The sequence below is a fragment of the Corvus hawaiiensis genome, chromosome 8 (genome assembly GCF_020740725.1).
Source record: "Corvus hawaiiensis isolate bCorHaw1 chromosome 8, bCorHaw1.pri.cur, whole genome shotgun sequence".
NCBI classification, from domain to species: domain Eukaryota; kingdom Metazoa; phylum Chordata; class Aves; order Passeriformes; family Corvidae; genus Corvus; species Corvus hawaiiensis.
The window spans coordinates 22,540,660-22,562,817 of record NC_063220.1 but is presented as its reverse complement, the minus strand read 5'-3'; the positions used below and the strand labels follow the sequence as shown (position 1 = coordinate 22,562,817).

General features: G+C 36.2%; 1 protein-coding gene and 1 long non-coding RNA gene across 3 annotated transcripts in view; both read right to left on the bottom strand.

Moving 5' to 3' along the window:
• LRMDA (leucine rich melanocyte differentiation associated) overlaps positions 1 to 22,158 on the bottom strand; it is a 641,405-nt gene that overhangs the window by 583,000 nt on the left and 36,247 nt on the right. The gene's annotated exons all lie outside the window — the stretch shown is intronic.
• LOC125329108 lies at positions 8,442 to 19,011 on the bottom strand. The gene is made up of 2 exons (XR_007205043.1): positions 9,661 to 19,011; positions 8,442 to 8,576 (listed from the first exon to the last, which is right to left on the bottom strand). It is a non-coding gene; the product is annotated as an uncharacterized LOC125329108 (long non-coding RNA).

Here is a 22,158-nt window from a genome sequence, read left to right as displayed (position 1 = left end):
TGCTAATTTTTTAAGAAAAAAATCCCAAAGTATCTGTATCTTTCACTGACATAGATTAAAATCTTTACAAATTTCACATTAAAAAAAAGAAGAAAACTCGCAGAAGCATCAAGCCAGCAATCTTGTAACAACAAAGCCTATCCTTCTTGTGGATTAGTAAACACTCACTCACATCTGATCAAGTAGTTCTTCCTCCAACTCTCAGTGCTCAGCCTCCCCTATCAATCCAGGGATACCTTTTCTCTGAAACAATTACACTTGAGGAGTTTTGAATTTCTGGTTCAGACTAATCCTTTTAACTACAGAAGCACCTTTCAAGCTTCCATTTGACACAAGTCCATCGTTCATCATTTGCTGGTGCATATGCTTTTTGCTGACAGAGCTCCATTACTAGAAAAAGCTCAGTAAGTAAAGCTGATTTGAAACAACTATATATTATAGATAGCCTACATGAGACATGCTGATTTTGAGTCCAGAAAATCACCACATAAAAAAGGAAGGGGGGAGGGGTGGCTGAAAAGAACTACTTAATTATTAATATACTTTCACTTCTTACCAACTGCTGCAATGGGATTTATTAGTGTTAATTTGCAATTTACTTGGGGCATGGGAAGAGAAATTTAACTCTATATAGTAAGTACATAACATGCTTTGGAAGTCTTGGACCAGAAATGGTTTTTTTCTTTGATTAATAGTAAAACAATGCACCAATGCTATACAGATCCCTACCAACTTTAGCATGTTGTGATCATCAAGCTGGATGGAAATCAATATGCTGAACCATAAATTCTGCAGCACAAGCAAGAACATATTTGATTCTATTTCTTGACCAGTGACATAATTCAGGTAACATTAACAAGGCATTTCTGTTGTATATTTGGCAACAGTAAGTGATCTACCAACATGCATTAAGGTTCAGCATTTGGTGTGGTTTAGTATTTCAGCCTGTATTTTACCAATGCAAGTATAGGGCAAAGAGAGGTTAAGTAATGAACTCAACGTTCACATTTTCTTATTCACCACTTTGGCTAATAAACCTTATGGCTACTGCGGGTGGGTATAAGAAGATTTCACCAGTTTGTCTGTGCTCACTCAACCATCAGATTTTTTTTTTTTTTTTTTTTTTTTTTTTTTTTGAGAGATAGTCAAACCATAAGAAAAAAATAAAATACAAAAATAGGGAGTATGGTAACAAGAGCTGGCAGAAAAGTAAAGGGTGTAACAATGAAGTACAATTAGCCTTCATGAAGTTCCTTTTAGGCGTTATGAAAAAAAAGCACTTCCATGGAACCAAGAGGGTACTGAATGTCAACTAACAGTTATATCCCTGCTTTTTGAAGTGCCTTGCTTTGGAAAGGGATAAAGACTCACCTCCCCTAACATTCAGAAATATTAGGCCAATTTTTGGGGGGAAGAGTGAGAGAGAAAAGAAAGAGGAAAGAAGCAGCTGAAATAATAACAGATTTTAGGATCCATCTTTAAGGTATAGCCAGATAAGGCCTTTTCCAGCAACCAGTATTCTTTTCACTGACTGGAATGAAAGAAGAAGTTAAAAATGGCAACAGAGATGCAGTTTGTTGTATTCTTGAACAGGAATTAAGTTCTATGCTTCAGTTTGAGAGAATGGGACTTGTAAGTCCTACCTAGATTACAAATTTTTGTACGTTATGAGAAAATTTTTTCCTTTCAGTTTGTAAGCACAGTACAAAGAGCAACACATGGAAGTAACATCACTGGGATAAAAATTGGTTATCTTGATAGTCCATGACTTCTTAGGCATTTGACTTCTTTGTTCCAACAGATTTGTGACACCAGTTACTTTAATCAATAGGAAGTATTCAAGCTGCTTATGATGAGTTCCTTATGTAGACATGGTGAATACTTCTCCCAGAAGACTGCATAGGAAGCCAAGACTGGAGCCTGGTGTGCTCTTTGCCCTCTTCAGCCTAGATGTTAAAGAAGCTACCTCAGAGTCCTTCACATGTCATACAAGCAGCATAAACATGCCTGAGGCATCTCAGTTTGCAAAAAAAACCAGGGCAAATTTCTCTGATTTTACAGTATACTTAATACAGCACAATAGCAAAGCTGGAACATTCTTGAATACCTTAAGGAAATTCACATTTATGCATACAAAAACAATCTCCAAATTCAGGACAAGAAATTTGTCTCATTACCTTCTTACCTCCCATACTGGAACTCCTGGTAACCATGCTCAATTTCAGAGTATTAAGTACAAAATGAAATGGGAGTCCTGTTCCATGCATTTTTTTCCCTGATATCACCTAAGGAAATGAAGAGACAGGGAAAGCGCAATGTGCACTTTACTGATGCACTTTTTAATAGCTAATGTGATAACTTAACTAAAACAACCTAATTATCTTCAATTGTGAGGAAATATAATCCCCTTCTCCTCTATTCCCCCTACCAAACCACAAACACAATCTTTCTGTTTAAAGAGAAAAGCTGGTACACTGACACATGGAAAATAGTGTCTACTGATTTACAGGTATCTCATTTAGAATTATTCAAATTTTTTAGTATATTTTAATGAGAGGCAGAAAGCATATAAGCTGCAGATGGGAAAAAAAAATCAACAGGAGTGGACAGAAACAAAAATCTAAATAGAACTCAGATGATCAGACTAAAACAGGAACAAGCAGCAACATTTCTGAAGCAATTAGAAGGGAAAACACCCCCCTTCAGCAGGGACAACACCAGTGTTTTCCAAAGCCACAGTGATTGCCCAATTATCCCTCCCTTCTCCTCTGTTTGACCATCAATTTCACACTAGTACAGGAAAACTAGGTTAACATGATCTGAGAAAGCTTAAGAAGACTTTTAAATGCTCACTTTTATAAACTTTTATTTTAGTGAATGTGAAATATAAGCAAAATAGCTGCTACTAAAGTTCATTCTATATCCAAAGATACAGTAAATGCTTAAGAGTTTAAAATCTCTTTTGATCGTTACTATAATTTTTATATTCTTTTCATGGATCTAGAACACAAGCACTTAAAATCTTACCTTCAGTGTTATTCTAATTACATATTCCATATATAGGCTGGATATTAAGTTGTACAGTAGAATAATTATATTAGTTTCTAAAGAGTTTATCGTACTTAAATAGTTTATAAAATATCAAGGTTCCATCAAGGGTGTGTCTTAGTACTTACTGGGAAACATAATGAAGAAAAACAACATAGAAAGTCAACCCAGATAAGTTTTAAAAAGTACCATAGCAATCAATAAAAGAAAAGCAGTGTTTCCTCACTACTGCTTCTGTGCTCTTAGAACTTTGAATGAGCTATACCTTATAGCACCTGTTCAACTCTCTGATCTTCACATTCTCTTAAAAAAAAAACCTCTTCAGCAAGCTACTGACTACCTACATAATTATTTACCTTCAGAAGAATGTGTTCATCTGTAAAACCTATAAAAACTATACACTATTTCAGAAAATACACCTATTTCCAGAAACTAAGTTTTCAAAACTTCTTTGTGTGCACATTGGATGTCATGTTTTGCTAAGAAAACAGTTCGCCTCACTGAACAATCCTTCAAGTTACACAAAAAATGTCTACCCCACACATCTTTGCCAAAATTGAACTCTGAAGTTCTAAAGTAACGCAAAATATTGATCCTTTATTAAAGCAAACAAGCTTTAGAACTCGAAGAGACAATCTAGGGTTGATCAATCCTGCATTTCAACTCCCATACCTACTAAAATGGGAGAGTGAAGTACAACACACTTGCATCTGACAAGGATTGGACCTAAACCTATAGCATGTTGATTTAACACAGCCATCAAAATCCTTGCTTAAACAAAGGTTCCATCTGTTGCCATGCATTTTAGGTTAATTTAAAAAATGAAATTATTACAGGCCCCATTTAGCTACAAACTGAGAATGTGCATACTCTTCAGAAGATTACTCACAAGCATGGTCAGGAGTAATGCATATAAAATGGCTGCTGGCAGTGTTACTCATTTTTTATTTACTACACAAATAGAGCAGACTAAAAATGAACATAAGGTCCTGCAGGGCAAACTCTGTGTTCTGTAGATATAAAAACATTGCTCATCAAGAAAAGAAATCAGATACAGTGGCTACATTAGAGAACAGTTAAGTGTGTAAAGAATGGAAACATACATCAAAATACAACAATTTTGTATTTTCTAGGAAAAACCAACAGTGATACTGATGTTATGAGTCTCCTATTTTTCATTTAGTAGGTCTCAAAACTAAATTATTAACAGTGGACCACTCTACATCAGTCAAAAAGACTGAACACGAGACCTTTTGCCTGAGGTTAGACTCTGAGACACTCCAATCAGCACATTTAAACTCTTAAATACGATGTTGCCTTCAGTTATTTTTTCTATCTAGCTTCAAGAGCAATTTATGAGCTTATGAGAGACAGATGCCCACAGAGAAAAAATTGACCTGTCTTTTTCACAGGACGTGCAAACTTCAAGAACCTTGAACCTTTCTAATCCATCAACAAAATACTTGTCTTCAGTTGCCAGATGGGTATTTGTAAAATAAAAATAAAAGCCACACACAATATTGAGACTAACAGCTCAACAATGAGACAGAATTCCATCAGAATACCTATATGAATCAGAATACTATATGTCCATATAGCTGTATGTGTATATGCACGCAAGCAGCAGAGAGAGAACACCTGTAACAGAAACAGCATCAGCATAACAATGAAACCTCTCCAATGGCGAGTTCACCCAGTTTGTTACAATAATAAAGTAGCACAGGTAGGATAAGCAATTAAAAATATTTTAAAAAAGAAATAATGCTTGCTTCGAAGAAGACATCAGAGACTACAATGCAAAAGACTTTCGTCACAGTCAACTTTTTGTACTGGCTGCTTACCTGCTAATTTAAATGTTTTTCTTGTGAATTACACTGTTCATTATGAAGATACAGAGTGTCTAGTTTAACTCTTGTCAGAACAGCTAGAAATGTGGAAGTCAGAGTTAAAGCTTTACTTTCTAAATAGTAACAATGGTAAAATACATTTGCACATTTCAAAAGGTAACAGCCTACTTTTATTACAAACTCTACATATTGATAAATCCCAGCTCCAGTCAGAGGTCAGCAAGGCATGTTTGACTGGCTTCTACATACTTCATCTGTCTCAATGTGTACCCAAGAACTGAGGTGTGTACACATCTACAAAGTAACAGCGATCCACCAGACTTCAACATTTTTTACCTAGGAGAAAGCAATCCCTGATGCAGTATGTACTCTAAGCATCACAGCTCTCTATCTGATGAAGAGGTTGTCAGGACTGGAGGGAAGTTTATATGCTTAAATTATCGCAACTGCAATAGTATTATCATATCTTTTAATCCTTAATGCTAGACTGTTCACAAAATATCAAATGCTTTTACAGGGAGTTGCTCTCTTTCGCTCTCGTGTAGTTTCCTCTACAGCACGTTACCCAAGAACATTTCAACCCCAAATATCTACTTCTTGCTGTCAAATTACAGGGAGGAATATACCTTGACTGCTTGCAGTTATAACACTTATTTAAGAAGCAAAATAAGTGAAGAAGACAGGATCACACTGAGTTACACCTTTGTAGTATAAACAGCAGTATCCTAAGTCCCAAAATACTCACGGAGGTGTAACATCATAAATATGTGCTTATGAAAAGACTACCACAGTTTATCATATGACAATCATTATGCCTTTTCTAGTTTAATACAAGTTACATTCACATCCAAAGATAATTGAAAAGCTTAAAATCTAAATTTTACCAGACTGGAAGGCTGAGATGGTTCAAATCAGCACCATTTGTTGATTGCTGCTAACTAAGATTTTAATCTTGTTTGAAAATCTTTTGGTTTAAAGTAAAGAGGTGTAAGATATTTCTTTAAACTGAAGTGAGCTCCCCTCTGAACCAACAGCAATTTGGCAAGGAAGATGAGCTGGCACATCAGAACACTCTATTAGTTCATGAAGACCAAGAGCTTCTCTGTAAAAATATGCAAGGGCCTAATGCACTTTGACAAATGACAACGGTTATTAAAGGACAGCTTGTGGGAGTATAATTGCTTTGTGACTTTATCACTATTAACAGAAAGAACATCGGTAGAGAGTTAACAGCATGAAACATGAGTACAGGAATCCACCAAGACCTTGACTCAGCAAAGCACATGAGGACATCAATTCCACTCCTGTATTACAAAACAATTAAGAACATGGTTAAGTGCATGCTATATGACTGTCATTTAACTGGAGAAAAAAACAGTCATCTTTTCAGGGGCCACGACAGTCTACATCACAGTATACATAGATATATATACTATATAGATAGGTAGTACTGCTATGCTAGTATATGATTTCTATAGATAATGAAAGAATCCTTAACAACTTTGCTGTAGTCTTCATACAGATTATGTTGAATAACTTACAAGATGACTGTGAGTTTGCAAGGACTCCATCTTCACAGCTCTGCCCAGAACATTCAAGGTCTCCTTCCCCTGCCCCAAAAAACCCCAACATTTTCTGCATGCATCAGTTTCTCCATGTTTCTCAAAAATACTTACCAAAGCTGAGGTGTAAATCAGTTTATATTACAGGAGTTTAATGGTTTCAAAATAGAAGGAGGAATACCAGCGAGAAATCTGACAAGGTTAAAAGGAAACTGAGGAAAGGTTGAGGCCTAGCATATATTAAATAAAAATCAATCACGATGACTTTTCAAGAATTACAACATAAGATACAGTATACCACTGCTCAAAGTAAGGGGAAATGAAGGATAGGACTCCAAATCACATGGCAGCATTCACTTTGTACAGAAATAAGATACATTAACTCTTAGCTCCCTGCAAAGCACTGACTCCTGGCAGAGGCAGGACAAGAGATTCAATGCATTGCACTGAACAAGCTCAGAATTCACCGTGAGCCAGAAGCCCCTGTCTTGCTCGTGGGCAACACTTCCACAGACCAGTGAGGCTCCAGATTTTGCTTTTGTGGGGATAGCTGAACCTTCCACTTCCTATGTTTTTACAGTGGCAAAACACTTCATACAAACTCATTGGAAGCATCTTGCCTGATACAACACAGAACTCCCAAGTTTCACACTATCTTCTGAAAAAGCTGTGTGCCACTGCAAACCTTGCCCCTCCTCCACACAACAGCATTAGCTGAAAAGGAAAATGCACACACAGTATATTCAGAAGGGTAGGTAAGAGAAAAAAATGTTTAAATATTTACTTTATATCAAAGGTCCAATCTACACAACAAGGAAACAAAAATTCACAAAACAAGGGATAGGTCATTTGGAATTCATCACAGTCAGCTTTGTACTGTTGGCACAATGGTTGTACCATTGGTTTGAGGGGTTTTTAGCACAGACATGTTGTATAAACAGCTATTTTTAGCTATGCTATTTTTCCTTTAGTAAAAAAGGATGCATTGGGTCCTCAGACACTAGGCAGAGTGCAGTTGGCTAACTATTATTCACTATGGAAGGATCAAGCATCATTTATTAAGTGCCAATTTAGAGATCGCCACAATTGGTTCTGTGTATTTTGTATTTCCTTGGAGTTAACAATTACAACAAATTGAAAGAACTTAATTAAGCAGTCATAGAAGTCCGTATTTTACCTAACTTCAAAGGAAAAGGTTTTACAAGGTTTACATCCCTCTCTCTGGAGTCATTTGTATACCCAGCAGCCAAGAGATGCTTGGTGTCCCAGCTCCCCCAGTGTCTCAGCCAAGATATTGGTATTTGGACTGATCAGTTTGCTGAACTGACAGTCTAAGACTTACGCTAAGCCATCACATCTTTCCAGCCACTCACATAACTAACTCACCTCCTTTTCATCCTTACTGCCTAGAATTATCTGTAAAACTAGTGTGATCCACCTAACTTTCCCAGATAGGTTTCTTTTTAACTGATTCAATGTTGGGAGTATTGTCAATATTTTATTCTCCTGCTTTCTTCTCTGCTGCTGCAGAAAATATCATCTCAACAAATACTGTGACTGGTCACATCCAGAGTGTTCAATAGTCAAAGCTCAGTTTAACTAAGTCAGATATCTACAAATGGAATACTGTTTGAAAACAACCCAACTTCTTAGTAAACCCAACTTAGTAGATGCTGCTCCTACAGTTCCTCAGCAAAGGAAACTTATTACCTCTAAATGGAATTTGCAATGAAATGTTGTGGGAGCCAGAAAAATCAGTATCTGCTATAGCTGGGTATGGCCTCTAGTGTCACAGCAGAGATTATTCTTGCATTACATCAACCCACATGAAGCAGCTATGTTTAAGGACTGAAGACAATTTAACAACCATTTGTAAGCTAGCATCAACATAAGGTCCCAGAAGACAGACATAGTAGAAAAGGAAAAGCAGGGGTGGGGCCATGGTGGTAAAAAAAAGAAGAATCCAAACCAATACTCCTTCAAAAACGATTCACTGATTGTTTATTTCAACACCATAAAAAACAATCTTTCACAAAACAGATTTGCTTGGGTAATACATGATGTCACCATAAATCTTATTTTCATCTTCTATCAGAGCCAGCAGTTTTCTTGGACTTCTCTGAAGGAGGGGAGGAAGAAAAAAAATTTTAAATAACAATAATTAAAAAAAATAGAAGAGCCAAAACCATCTTCCAACTTTGGCAGAAAAGGGTCTTTTTGTTCCTAAGACATAACCCACCACCACCCTTCTGTAGGAGTCATGCAATGAGAAAGCATCACAAAGGGTTATCAAAATGCAAAGACAGTATCAGGATCAACTTTCTACTCTTTCCAAACAAGAACTTCCTTCGTTATAATCTTATTTCCTATTCAGTGAGGTAAACTGTTCATATTTAAAACAAGAATTAATGTCATCTATGCCAGGAGACCATTCAATAGAAAGACAGCACTGTGTGACAGAAGTCATGAACTGAAAGGAAGCCACATGTTAATAACAAAGACAAGCATACAACTTCCTCTACTTTTGCCCCTTCTTTTTGGCTTTTATTAGACTGTGTACTGCTTTTTGCTTCTTCTTAGTCAACTAATTATAATTTGTCCACAAAATATAAATTTGCTTTTATTCTGATTACAATTCTCCACAATGACCTCTGATTATTACACAGAAATCGCTTTAAAGGACTATGATAGTTGATGAAGCTTTCATGAGAAACAACAAGAAAATAGAAAAAAGCTCTTAACATAAGGCTTAAGTTTAATACACTTCAAGACTTTTATTTCTGATGGGGCTTATGAATTATAGTAAACACCACAGCATTTACCTTTGTCCTCTACAGATATATAAAACATACTCTGTCTGCTCATGCAATATCATTCCTGAGCCTCCTAGTTTAAAGTTCATGACCATAACATGCTCTTTTATTATATTAGGCCTATCAGCTTTAACAAGGAAAGAATAGCAACATGCTAATTTTCCCTCTCTAGTTTTCAAGGATGACTCTTCTGACATCGCAAACAGACAGCAGATGCACCATCTACAACAGACATGCAATAAAGAATAATACATATTTGTGAAGAAGTTCCACCCTGAGGTACTGAAAGCAGTAACTGTCCCATTGACTTAAAGAAAAGGCCAAAGTACAGTTATGTGCTGTAGAAACATATGGTTGGTAGGCACTACATTATCATGTGAGATAAGATACCTGGAAGCAGAGGAAACATTTTTGCAGTCACACAGAATAGAAGGATTTGTAGAAATAAAGCGGAAACCAACACAACTGTCCATCACTGGGTCATCCAAGGTAGCAGTCAGGCAGCACAGGAGTGATTTGAGAAGAACTGAGTACAGAGCAATCAGAAAAGTTAGCAAAGTAGAGCAGCACAGAAGTCCCCTGTATGTGCAAACTAATATACTATTCATTAACACATATCAAACCTAACAACTGAAATACCCACCCTGCACACTCCCAGTATCACAGCAGTCTGGTAGGAGCAACAAAGCCTGTTAGAACTGATGGCACAGGACAGAATCTACAAATCAGAAGATCTCAGACTACTAAAGAAATATACAACAGAGCAAAACCAGTTCTGCAAGCTATTCAAAACTTAAGACTGTTCTTAGTTTATGATTGAAATTCCTATGTTGAAATTTCTCAGGCCTTTCAGGTTTCATTTTTCAAATATCCAAGGAAAAATAAAAACAACATTAGGCTCACATTGAGTGGATCCTCCATTAAGAAAAACATCTCTATTAAAGGAAGATAAATACAGATTATGTATAGGCTAGATGTAATAAAATTACATAGGCATTTTTTGTGACTTGTGATCAGTTATGAGTTTTAGGCTTAAACTGGACAAGCTTAAATCAGGATAGTAAACATTGATCCTTTCCATGGTAACTTTGATAACATCATGAAGCCACCAGGTAGACCCCTTGCAACTACTGGATGCATCCATGCTTGGCTTGGAGAATTTCTAAGGAATCATAGACAATTTCCACACCAAAACTAAAACAAAATCCCCAGAAAATAAGCATCAGAGGAAACTATTCCTGAAACTTACCATCCAAGACACTTCTAGAAATTCTGGAAGTGACAGATCATCAGTAGGACTGTACATCCTTGCACATTTCACCAGAAGGTCTACATACAACTTTACTGAAATTCCATCTTCAAGATTTGTTTCCTCTCCCAGTAGGAATGTTTCCAACACCCAATTTGAAAGCTTCTGCTATTGTATCTTGTATTACATAGGTAACATGCTCAGGGTTTTTTTAATAATAATTTTAGTTTAAAACAACCTTGAGATTGTTATTCTCAAGTCATTTAAAGGATGTCTGGAAGCATTAGGCAGGAAAAGAACCTGCTAACCACTACTAAAAATACTACTGAAAAATATACTCCCAGAAATGAGAAACCACAACAAAGCAAAATTAGTATAGGCAGGCTGGGATTTTGATATAAAGGAGGAGATTTATTCTTACAAAATTCCCCAAGTTTGCTTATGCAGCTATCAAGATGTGGACAATAAACTTACTCAAAGTAGCCTATGTATAGTTGGAGACTACTTTATTTCTTCTATTAGTTGCATGCAGATGTGGATGTAACTTTGAAAGCTTGCAATATTTTCACAAAAACAGGGAGACACAAACCAAAAGCTGTGATGATTAGTACTCCTGAGTACTACCAAACAAATTACTTCAACAGTTACTATTTCAATAGTTAGAAGGCAAGTTCAGAGTTGCAAACATCAGCATATAAATTTAATACATGCTATACATATTAAATATGTATAAGGAAGATGGATATGGAAGGAGTACAAGATCAGAAGACAGAAAACTGTTTTGCAGCACTCCAACAAAGTATTGCAGTACTTGGAAAAGGAAATTTTGTTTTTAAATAATCCCCTTCAATAGTCCTAAAATAATAGCACATAAAATGTTTACAAAGTAAGCAAAGCAGAACTCAGTAATTTGGATTTAAACATTAATCTCTGCTAATATAACAAAAGAAATGGTGTATAATCAGATTCCACCTGAAATATCAACCAGGCATTCTACATAAAAATAGTGACTATAGGTAATTTATTATTAAAATAGCTTTAGGAGCACTCAAGTGACCAAGGATTTTCAATGAAAAATTAAAGCCAAACAATAGGCATAAAGCTTAAAATGCTATTTACACACTGATTGTATGGGGGGGAAAAAAGGGTGAATTACAGATCTCAGAGCAGTGTTTCATTAAACTAATTGTAGTCTCAGACTACTTTCTTCTTCTCTGACGAAATATAATCTGAAGAAGAAAAAGAAACTCAAACTAGCACAACTGAAGTTTTTATAGGTCACATGGGATGTCTGCTGCCATGCACCAGATGCGAGTAGGAAAAAGAAAGTGGTCAACATATGATATTAAAAACCAGTGCAGTTTCAAATATTTTAAACATGATGTCAAGTGCACTCAACAGGTCTACAAATGCACTACATTAGCCTAAATTTAGTAGGTGATAATTGAAATCAGAGATCCAGTCATTACCGCTGACATGTTTCTAAATACTACCCAATAAATTTTTGTCTGTTTCAGATTCTGCATGACAGCTGGCAGTCGGGAGGGGAATCACCCAGAGGGTATGAGAGCACACATGTACATTTCTGTAGTCAAATTCCTGCATCTTCCCTTTCTAGAGTTAATTGAACAGTGATAATACTGTCATACAAACACATGCTCCCAAAGCAGAATTCCACAAGCTGAATGTTTTCTCCAGTCTCTTCACGGCATCTTGCTGCAAGCACTGGGTATGAAACAGGACAGTAAATTAATTAACTCCAACTGTATGTCCTGTGTATGAATTCTCATGAAGAAATTCATTCAGTTCTCTTAGAGAGACCAGATCTGGTACTACTACTTATCCTTACTGACCATCTCTTAATTTTTAGTTAGAAAAGGAAGGATGTCCATCAACAGTAGAAGACACAGTCTTAGCCCACCTCTTTTTTGCTGTTATCTTTGTTATTTTTATAATTATATACCATTCAACCAAAAGGAAACAAAAATTTCTTCTAAGTCTATAATGTATCCTTTCTTTTTAGCCTCTGCTGCATCATCACCTTATGATACTTCCACTATCAGATAATACAAAATGCAGCCAAGTAACACATGAGAATAACCTATCTCTAGGATCATTTCAGATCTGGTAAGTGGACAGGTGTCAGCCATTACTTCTTCCCCCACGCAGAGGTGGTTTATGCAAGTTGGTGTGAAGAGCTGATAATTATGTTTGGCATGTATAGTTACTCAACAAGGCCTCCTCACAACTCAGTTTTGCCATCTGTAAAATGGAGGCAGTGTTGTCTTTCTACTTCTCAAAGGAAGCTGAACTTCAAAGCACGTGATGAAAAACTGCCTGAGAAGACACATCTGGCACTTCAGATACCAACAGCATGGCTTTTGACTGGAAATTTAAACACCTACTTAGAACCAGTAGTGAAGGCTGGAAATGAAAAAACAAAGCTTTCACTAAAAACTTACAGGTATCCAAGGCTCACAAACCTTTGTATACAAGCAGCAAACACTTCTTAGTTTTCATGGATTATAATATTTTAAAATACTACCTAGCAAAATAAATTCCAAAGAAGTTTGAAAAGACTAGCTTTTTAAATTAAAAAATAAAGTAGGCCTTCAAGAGAAAAAACACCTTCTCTCTTAGTATTCATTCTATAGGAAATCTACTTACAGAGCAGCAATATTTCTTAAAAGAAGCTGCACACTACTCATTCTTAGCTTTTTAGACCCTAAGATGCAGAAGACTCATAAAATTACTAGCACCTATTAGAAGTATTTAACTCTGTTACTGGTCTCAATAATTAAAACTAATTTTACAACTGACATTAACCATGGACTGAAATAAGAGAGCCAGGAGATACTTTGAGATAAACAGAGTAGTCACAGATAAAAAAAATTTGAGAACCCCACATTAGATGGTGGGAAGGGGAAAAAGAGCATCAGTTTGATATTTTTTTCTGCTACTCAATTAGTTGCTAGAAGAAAGTTTAAAAAAAAAAAAAAAGAAAACTAACAAAGAAATCCTACAAAGTTATGAATGACAATTCTACCTATATTAAGTAGTATCAGAATTCAGAACATCTAAGATTTGCTATATTGACAGCTCTATTTCAAATGCAAAACCCAAGTAACTTTAAGACTTTTAATAAATTGCTGTTCAGAGACATCCCTCTTGAAACATCAACTCAGTCAGCCTCACTACAGATCTAGAGTTAGTCCCTCACCAGATTGTGAAATGCCTGAAGTTCAGACAAGGTCATTTAGAAACCAAGTGACAGATCATTTGGGAAGGAGGGGGTTACACAGTGAGTGTCCTGTACAGCACAGGGTTGGTTGTAAGGGCTGCTGAAGATAAAAGTGCCAATCTACCTTTCTTAGGACTTTTGTTATAAAGTAAAAAGCAAAAAGGCAGCCTCTTATGACATTTTAATTCTATTCCCCCTTTCTACCACCTCCATTAAAACATTTTCCTCCTCTCTTTTGTGCTATCCAATATTAAAAATCATTTATTGCAATAAAGGGATTTAGTGATTTGGGAGTAACTTTTGTATACTGTACACCCCCTAGACACCCTGAAACTATGTTAATAATTTTCTTCCTATTAATTGTCTCATCAACTCACAGCTGGCTATGCTTTTTATTTCATTATGTTATTCATCAATCTAAAATAGAACTATAACAGAAAAAGAAATTGGAACAGAGCAATTTCAATATTTCAAAACAGATGCAAATCAACACTAGGGATGCTACATAGCATATTTTTATTGAGACAATTCTATACATGTTTGAAAAATGAACTTGTAATAAACTCATATCCTGTGAAGGTATGTTTTCTCTTCCATCTTATGAGCTAATTATGCCAACACAACATAACGTTTTCCTAAATGCCTTATAAACTGACCCAGTTACTCAGAAAGTATTATTTTTAAATTGATGTGATAGATGCAAACTGGAACGTTTGGATTTCAATTCTGGCACCAATTCCCAGATCCCCTTCCCAAGTAATTTAAGGACTTCCTCCCGATAGTTTTTCATATTCTTTTAACTGACATTTTATCTTTATACAGTATCTCAGCAGAATGAACATGCACTAAAACAATGACAGCCCTTCTTTGGCTGTCATCTCTCATTCTGGCAAAGACAGATGTCTTACACTGGCTTATGCCAATAATAGAGCCGACAAAAAACAACAGAGACTACCTGCCTCTGATGTAAAGGCACCAATTCACATTTGTGACACTCATTTGTCAATTAACAGATTTCTTCCATTGTTGACACATGGGACTTAAAAGATGTGGGCTAGAATGTGATGAATTAAAAAAGACAGATGAGTAAGCTATGAGCTGCAAAGTAATACTATAATGTGCTTTAGATAGGAATATCAACTGACACCCCTGACAGGCCATACAAGGTTTTATTTCATTTTGCTCTGTATCTAGGCTTCATACTTTGTCTTCTTTGTTCTCTTTTCATCAAGCTCCTAACATCTCATTCTGACAGCCAGAGACATTTAAGGCACTTTCGTTTCAAATGCAAGTTAGCATACTTGATTTGTCATTAAAATGCAAAACGATTGCCATTGCAGGTAAATGTAGGTATGCTTAAAAGGTTGTATCTGCAAAGTAAAAGCTGAAAACCGTTTCTGGCTGCTTTGCTTAACTCTTTCCCAAGCCTCAGAGTTTTTACAAGGCAAGTGTTACCATGCTGTAATAGAAGTGTAGCAGCACCTGCAGTTTGATACAGGGTACACTTTAGTATATTTAAATAATATCAAATCTTAAAGTTACAATGTCAAGCACAGAGAGGTACTGTCAAGTTTACACATGGAGCCTTAGCATGACTTACACGTCAATCTGAAAAGAGTCTATCATGTAAAGCTTTCTGGGGTCAAAGCTCTCTACTACCTAGACACCAAGGAGGAAAAGAGGGGGAGATTTGCTTACTCTTTTTAATACACTAGTTGTGGTTGAGTTAGCTGGAATCACCAGAGAGGGAATTTCAACAGCAATTTGCTTTTTCTTTCAATGCTCACTTAAAAGAGACATGAGGGCCTTAAAATAAATAAAGAAATACATACATACATACATACAGCGCTCTGTAGCAAAAGACAAGGACAGATTTAAAAATTTTGCAGAGCAAGAGACCTGCACAGGATGGGCATAAGTAACACTTAGCTTTCTACATAACATGCATAGATGTGAATGCACTCTATAATATGAAGAAGGTTATTTCTAGTCAGTGGGATAGATCTGAACATCAAGAATCTCATTTATGTTCACCATACAAAATCTAGTGAAAAGAAATATCTATTATTGTCTACAAGTGGTTTGAAAAGCAGAATTATATAATTTAATTGAGCAAATGTTCTTGACACAGAGGTTAAGTTCATATATTTGATTTTAGGAACTTACAGAGAAACCTTTATCCTAAGTTTGTACCTATCTTTTTTGTAGACTTTCTTGGTTTTTTTCACTAGGGGAAAGAGAGTTGTGAATATGGTTTCACTCCATTCACTTGGGCACAGAAGTCTTTTTCCCTAGTTTTGTTTTTCCCCTAAGAACAAGAGTTGTATGGAAATATGCAGTCAGGGAAACATTCAGAAAATTTGATTTAGATTATGACATCATAGCGCATTAAATATAAGGTAGAGAGAACCTGAAACATTTGATGCTTCTGTGTATAGAATGAAGCTTACTGACCATTTTTGATGCTATTCTGCCTACTGCTAAGGTGCATCTGCTACAATATAGGTATTATTTATTCATTTCATGTTATATGATAATAATAGGCTATGCTGTAAATACAAATATCAACTTTACAACGAATAGCTGTCTTGACCGGTTTCTAGTGCTACTTTCTACCCACACTAGTCTTAAACGCTTCCAGGGCACGTATGTACCCACAGAGAAAGAAAATACGAAAACAAAAAAAAGTGGAAGATTACCTTAAAGCTGACTTCACCATTTCACTAGGTTTTAAAATACTAGGGCTACAGCAACCAAGACTTTCATATGGTATACTAAAACACACAAAGAAACACATTCACACTTTTAGCACAATACAGACATTTGTTCTCTCTTCCTCCATTGACCAATTACTACGAAGTGAGACAAAATGTACAGTAATGCATTAGTCTCCTTAATTTTAGAAACTTTTCTTCTGCTCAATCATTTAAATTCAGGTGAACCTCTTGTTTCAAACTACCTCTGGTTGCAATGACCAGTGTCTCTAATTCAGTGGCAAAGTAGTGCCCATACTGAACAGGTTGAGATAGATTCTCATAAGAGGTATGTCCAAATTTCAAAAGCCCTTTTATTAGTGGTAGTAAGAGACCATGTGGTATGCCTTATTTAAAGGAAGCTGAAGAATTAACAGTGAAAGAAACTGAACTGCCCTCTGACATTCCCCACTTAGACTGGCAGACAGTTTACTAATTGTGCACCTGGTAGAACTAGAACCAATACTGCACATGAACAGAGCTAACAGCTGGCTCCCGTTACACGCAACACAAGCAACAAAAGAGAGACCACTGGCAAGAAAGCAAGAACCTCATGTTGCACCTGCACCCAAATCTCTCAGCAGCACCTCCAGCAGCCTTCTACTCATTTAAGGAGCTGGAGGCAGTGGGGAAGAAAAGGTTGCACAGAGTGAAGGAAGAAAGTAAACTGGACATACACAGCCTCTCGCTTAGTTGGCTTAGTTTCCATTGCCTAGAAAACATAGTGCTTGACAATTTTTCCCAAAGCAATTCCAGTATAATCACCTTCACATATGACTGTTTCTGTGCTATTCCAAAGTACTTCACTGTCCAACATACAGAGTGTATTAAATGCAAGGTAATAGGTAGAAGAAAAAAGTGTTCAGATCCTTGAGCAGCTGTGATTTGAGCATTCACACATTGGACTGTCAAATTATCTTAACATAACTATGTTGGAAGCAGAGTTTTACGAATATTCAATATACTGTTAATCCTTGGCCTGTCTAGAACATCTTTTCTTCAGCCTTTAAGTGCTCTAAAATAATCACTACGCTCTATCACTTAAGTAACTAGGTCAACTATGTTCAAGTTTTTCTTATCTCTTCAACTAAAATGGCTTGAGAGTCCTGCGAGTCTAAAATACAGCATCCTCATCCAGTGCTTTTGTGGCCACATGGCCTTGCAGAGTCATGGCACTTCAGTAAGTTTAGGATCTTACACAAGGTCCAAGAAAGGTCCCACCTTTCAAATGGTTCAAGGAGAATTCTGCTGCATTTCCTCGCACTTTAAGAGATTTTACACTCAAGAGATTGAATGTTTTCTGCAAGCAACCTCTAAGTAGTATGTTCTTTCCTTCAAGGTTACATATCAAAAGGTTGTCAATGACAAAGTCCTACCACAAGTGCTGAATCAAAGTAGAAAAATACTTGAGCATCACCCCCAAGTTTACATACATTAAAAATGTAATTTATATACCATACTTATATATAAAGGAATTATACATACCTCATAAAGATCCTTATTGATAAGATGTTATTTTGTGTGTGTGTGTGTGTCTCTGTATGTGCATTAAATGCCAGTAAGCTGGCAGCAGTAGCAGCCATCACACAATATGCTTTCTATGAAAAAAATAAACTGGCTTTGTGCACACATCCAAGTATTACTATCTGCTACAGCTCATACAGCAACTGCACAGCAAAAACAGCAGAGACTTAAGCACTTGAAGAGCAGTGTTGGGCCAATTTGCAAGAGCCTATCAATCTCCCTGACTTTTGGACAGATTAAACTATCCCCTAACATTAGACATTTTGCATCTCTTAACTTACGTTCTTTTCAAATGTATTTCTGCCACTGTAGTCTCTCATCATAGCAAGGTTTCCTACAAACATGGGCAATGAGAATGGCCGGATTATAGAAAGAACGTTCACCACTTCCACTTATAGACTCAGCAGGAAAATTAAGTTAAAAAGGCAAAATAAAGTATTAATAAAGGAAATAATCTTCCAGCTCTACCAGTGAGCAACTCACTCAGGCAAGCATCATCAAAAGGAAAGACCAGGAGAAGCAAAACAAAAAATATAAACAAAAATTATAAAATGCCACATAATTGCAAGCATCAGTTCATGGGTAAAGCCTGCAACTGAGCTATAACACTGCATTAACCATGACCCTAAAGACAGTGTAATTATTGTATAGCATGTCTGGTTTGACATGCTGACTCCAGAGCCTGAGAAAAATACATGGCCCTTTTGCACTTCTATGCTCCTCACTCTTCACGCTTGCACGAGCTAAGGGTTTGGGGACTGTCCTTTTAAACTGAAAAACCATCTCCAGGATAATTTATGTAAAGATGATTTATGTAAAATGCAAGATCTCAAAAATGGCACAAATCATGCAAGACCACATAAAACAAACAAGTGATGCATAAATAGAAGCTCCATAAGGATTTTCCTGCCAAATGCCAAGTAGCTTTTTGCACCATGACCACCAGCAGGTTTGCTGAACACTACAGGACAGAGGCCCACCTTAGTGATTAGAATGAGCAAAACTAGTCCAGTTCTTTACATCTGCAACTAGATGCCGAGAATCTTTTATATATTTCATTCAGGTGAGAAGAAGATACCTTTCAACAAAACAAAGAGGAAAAGACAGAGACAACAATTCCAGGGTTAATGCAGGTTCTTCCCTTCAGCCAAGCTCCTTGTCCTCAGATAAAAGTTATTTCTGCAGTCCTTCGCTCTTGTCTCACAACAGCAGTGATGAGGAAATACTGTTTTAGAGTAAGAGAGATTAAGGAAGTCAGAAACTAATAATGATCCATCTGATTACTGTACTTAACACATGCTCTTTATCATGCCCTTTTCTTTGACCCCCAATGTTCTTGTAAAAAAGTACTTCTCAGTCTTAAAATCCAGATAATCATGGGCTATGCAGGAGCAGTCACCAAGGTATTATTTTCAATCTACTGACATTCTTTGAAAGCCAAAACAAGTACGCCAAACTATTTCTCTTCCAATTGCCAATACTTTCCACAGACTGTGATAATCTTCCATTTATTAACTGATGTTCTCTCTAACATAGATTCCTATTGTTCAAAACAGAATTCAACACAAAAACTGATTTTAGTTTAAGACTGGCTACAGTTTTCACAAGAGGAGTTGGATTGACTGTGCCAGTGAATTAAGCGCTCTGGGTACCCAAATAACAACTGCAGATTGTGTGGATTTAGCCTCCAACGTTACTTTAAAATCCAACTTCAATGTCATACAGGAAACCAGATCAAGAAAAAGCATTCACTCCCTGCAGATTCAAACACAAAGAAAATGATGTGATACAAACACCAGTTCACTGGGACATGCTCTGCCTCAGTCAAAAGGTTTTACCAACAGCTTTGAGACAATGGATGTTTAATGAGATCCTATCTCTGTTCAAGTCCGAGTTGGTCACACATCTTTGTTCAGAAGTACAGATTTCATTTTTACTCATAATTGCAACAGACCCTTAGACATGGATGTCACCAAAAAAAAACCTTTCATCAACCATCATAGCAATATTCACCAGCTATAATTAAGGATGCAACAGTCAAAGCTTTATTTTAACTTAATATGAAATTGTGCTATTTGTTTAATATTTTTACCAGATTTCAAGCTCTAGTAATCCTCCCAAGAATTCTCCGCTACACAATATGAACATCATTGCCCACCCCCCCCCCCCCCCCCAAAGGCTCAGGTAAAAAGTTTTTGCCCAATTCTACCATGTGATACATCCTCAAGACAACTCCTTCCACAGTCTTAAGCCTTCCTGAGAAAAGCAGAACAGAAAACAATCCTGTGTTCTGACCTGTCAGGTACTGTAAATCAATGGGTAACGGCCAGCACAGGGGGTCAGAGGTATATATACCACAGTGTTTTCACAGTCTGTTAGCGACTATGTGGCCATAAAAAGTCAAGCAAGGATCAATGGACAAAAAGAGAGGCTGCTGGGACTAAAGAATATAACAGCCACCCGTATTGAAATACAACAATTTATACTCTTAAGTTCACCCTTACATATTACTGAGTTTGGAAAAATAACTTCTCCATTAAAAAATACAGCCTACATCTATGGCACAGTATGCTGAAATCAGTGAGATATTTAAATGCATACCATATCCCATTAATTTGATATTTTTAACATTAGTCATTGACTGGTCCCCCTTGTATCAACAATAAAACAATGACCACAAATAAGACAGAGCAAGAAAATATACAAGTCACAAAAATACTCACAGATAATACTTTGTAGTGGCAAATATTCTATAATCACATTTAAAGTTGCCAAAACAACAGAACACAGGCATGGCTATTGCACGCGAGACAAGGTGTATCTTAATATTTTTAACGTTTTCCAAGTTTTAAGGTGGCTTTTCTTAAGCTCACCTTAGGCTTTCCTTGTACATTAGCCAGATCACACCTGGTTCCTGTTGAAATGCCACTTTTTAAAAGGGGGTGGTGGGGAAAAAAATGGAAGAGAGCAAGGAATAGATTTAGCTTTGGTGTTGATCAACTACCAAAAGTAGAGTTAATATCTGAAGTTTATAATTGCTTTTGTTACTGGTAATACTCTCCTTCTAGTTTTCCAATAGTTTTACATCTATAAAATTTTATCTTAAATGACTCCCTAGGTATTACCCATGTAGAAAGAACCCATCAACATGCTTGTCTTCAGTCCATCTAGTAGAACAAGAAGTTCTTTTAGGAGAAAGATAATTATGCATAAAGTAGTCCACAGTGATGGATAAACACGCAAGACTTCAACAAAAAGACTATTATATCTGTAAATAATTTCAATGATTCCTCGTGTATAAACATTTATTTCAGCAAAATTATTCTAGGAGCTGAATTGCTTCTAAAGACTGAACACCCTTAGCAGCGTTAGTGTACAAGTATTTTTAGATATCCATAACATTTCAACACTATTTAAAAAACAACATCTTGTGCTTACTGTAGGACATCCCTTTAAGGGTAAACTTTGAGTACTCACCTCAAACTACACATCTACTCAATTGAACTTGATACATTACTGCAGTAGTAGAAGAAAAATAACCAAGAATTTATAAATTTCAGATTGCTTAGCTACGGAAAACATTATCTCTTTGGTGAAGTCTCTCTATACAATTCCATTTACCTTCAAACAGTAAACAATACCCAGTATAAAATTTACAAACATTTGGAAACTATTGCTTTCTTAAAGTAAAAAAGAAAACTATTACTGAACATTTTTCTTAAAAGAGCAATACAAAATCTTCAATACTTAAACATTCTTCTTTTACATAGTAAACTGTCGTCATGCTTGAAAGAAAATAAAAAAACAAGGAGAGTGAAACAGATTAACTGCATAGCTCCAATACACTTATTACAGACAAGATACTATAAATCATCTTGAAACAAAACAGGCAATTATAATGTGCACAAATGTTATGATATTATGCATCTCTACTGGTCCAGTGGTTTAAATTATTGAAACTGATGGTTGAACAAGGGCATATTGTTTCAACACACTTGGATTCCTCGAACAATTCTAATTCCTCCTTTAGCTATCCAGTGTTCTGCAGATCTCTAATGTCAATAAACAGATAGATAAATGTTTCTTAAATAATTCAGGGCACATCTAAGGAGATTAAAATA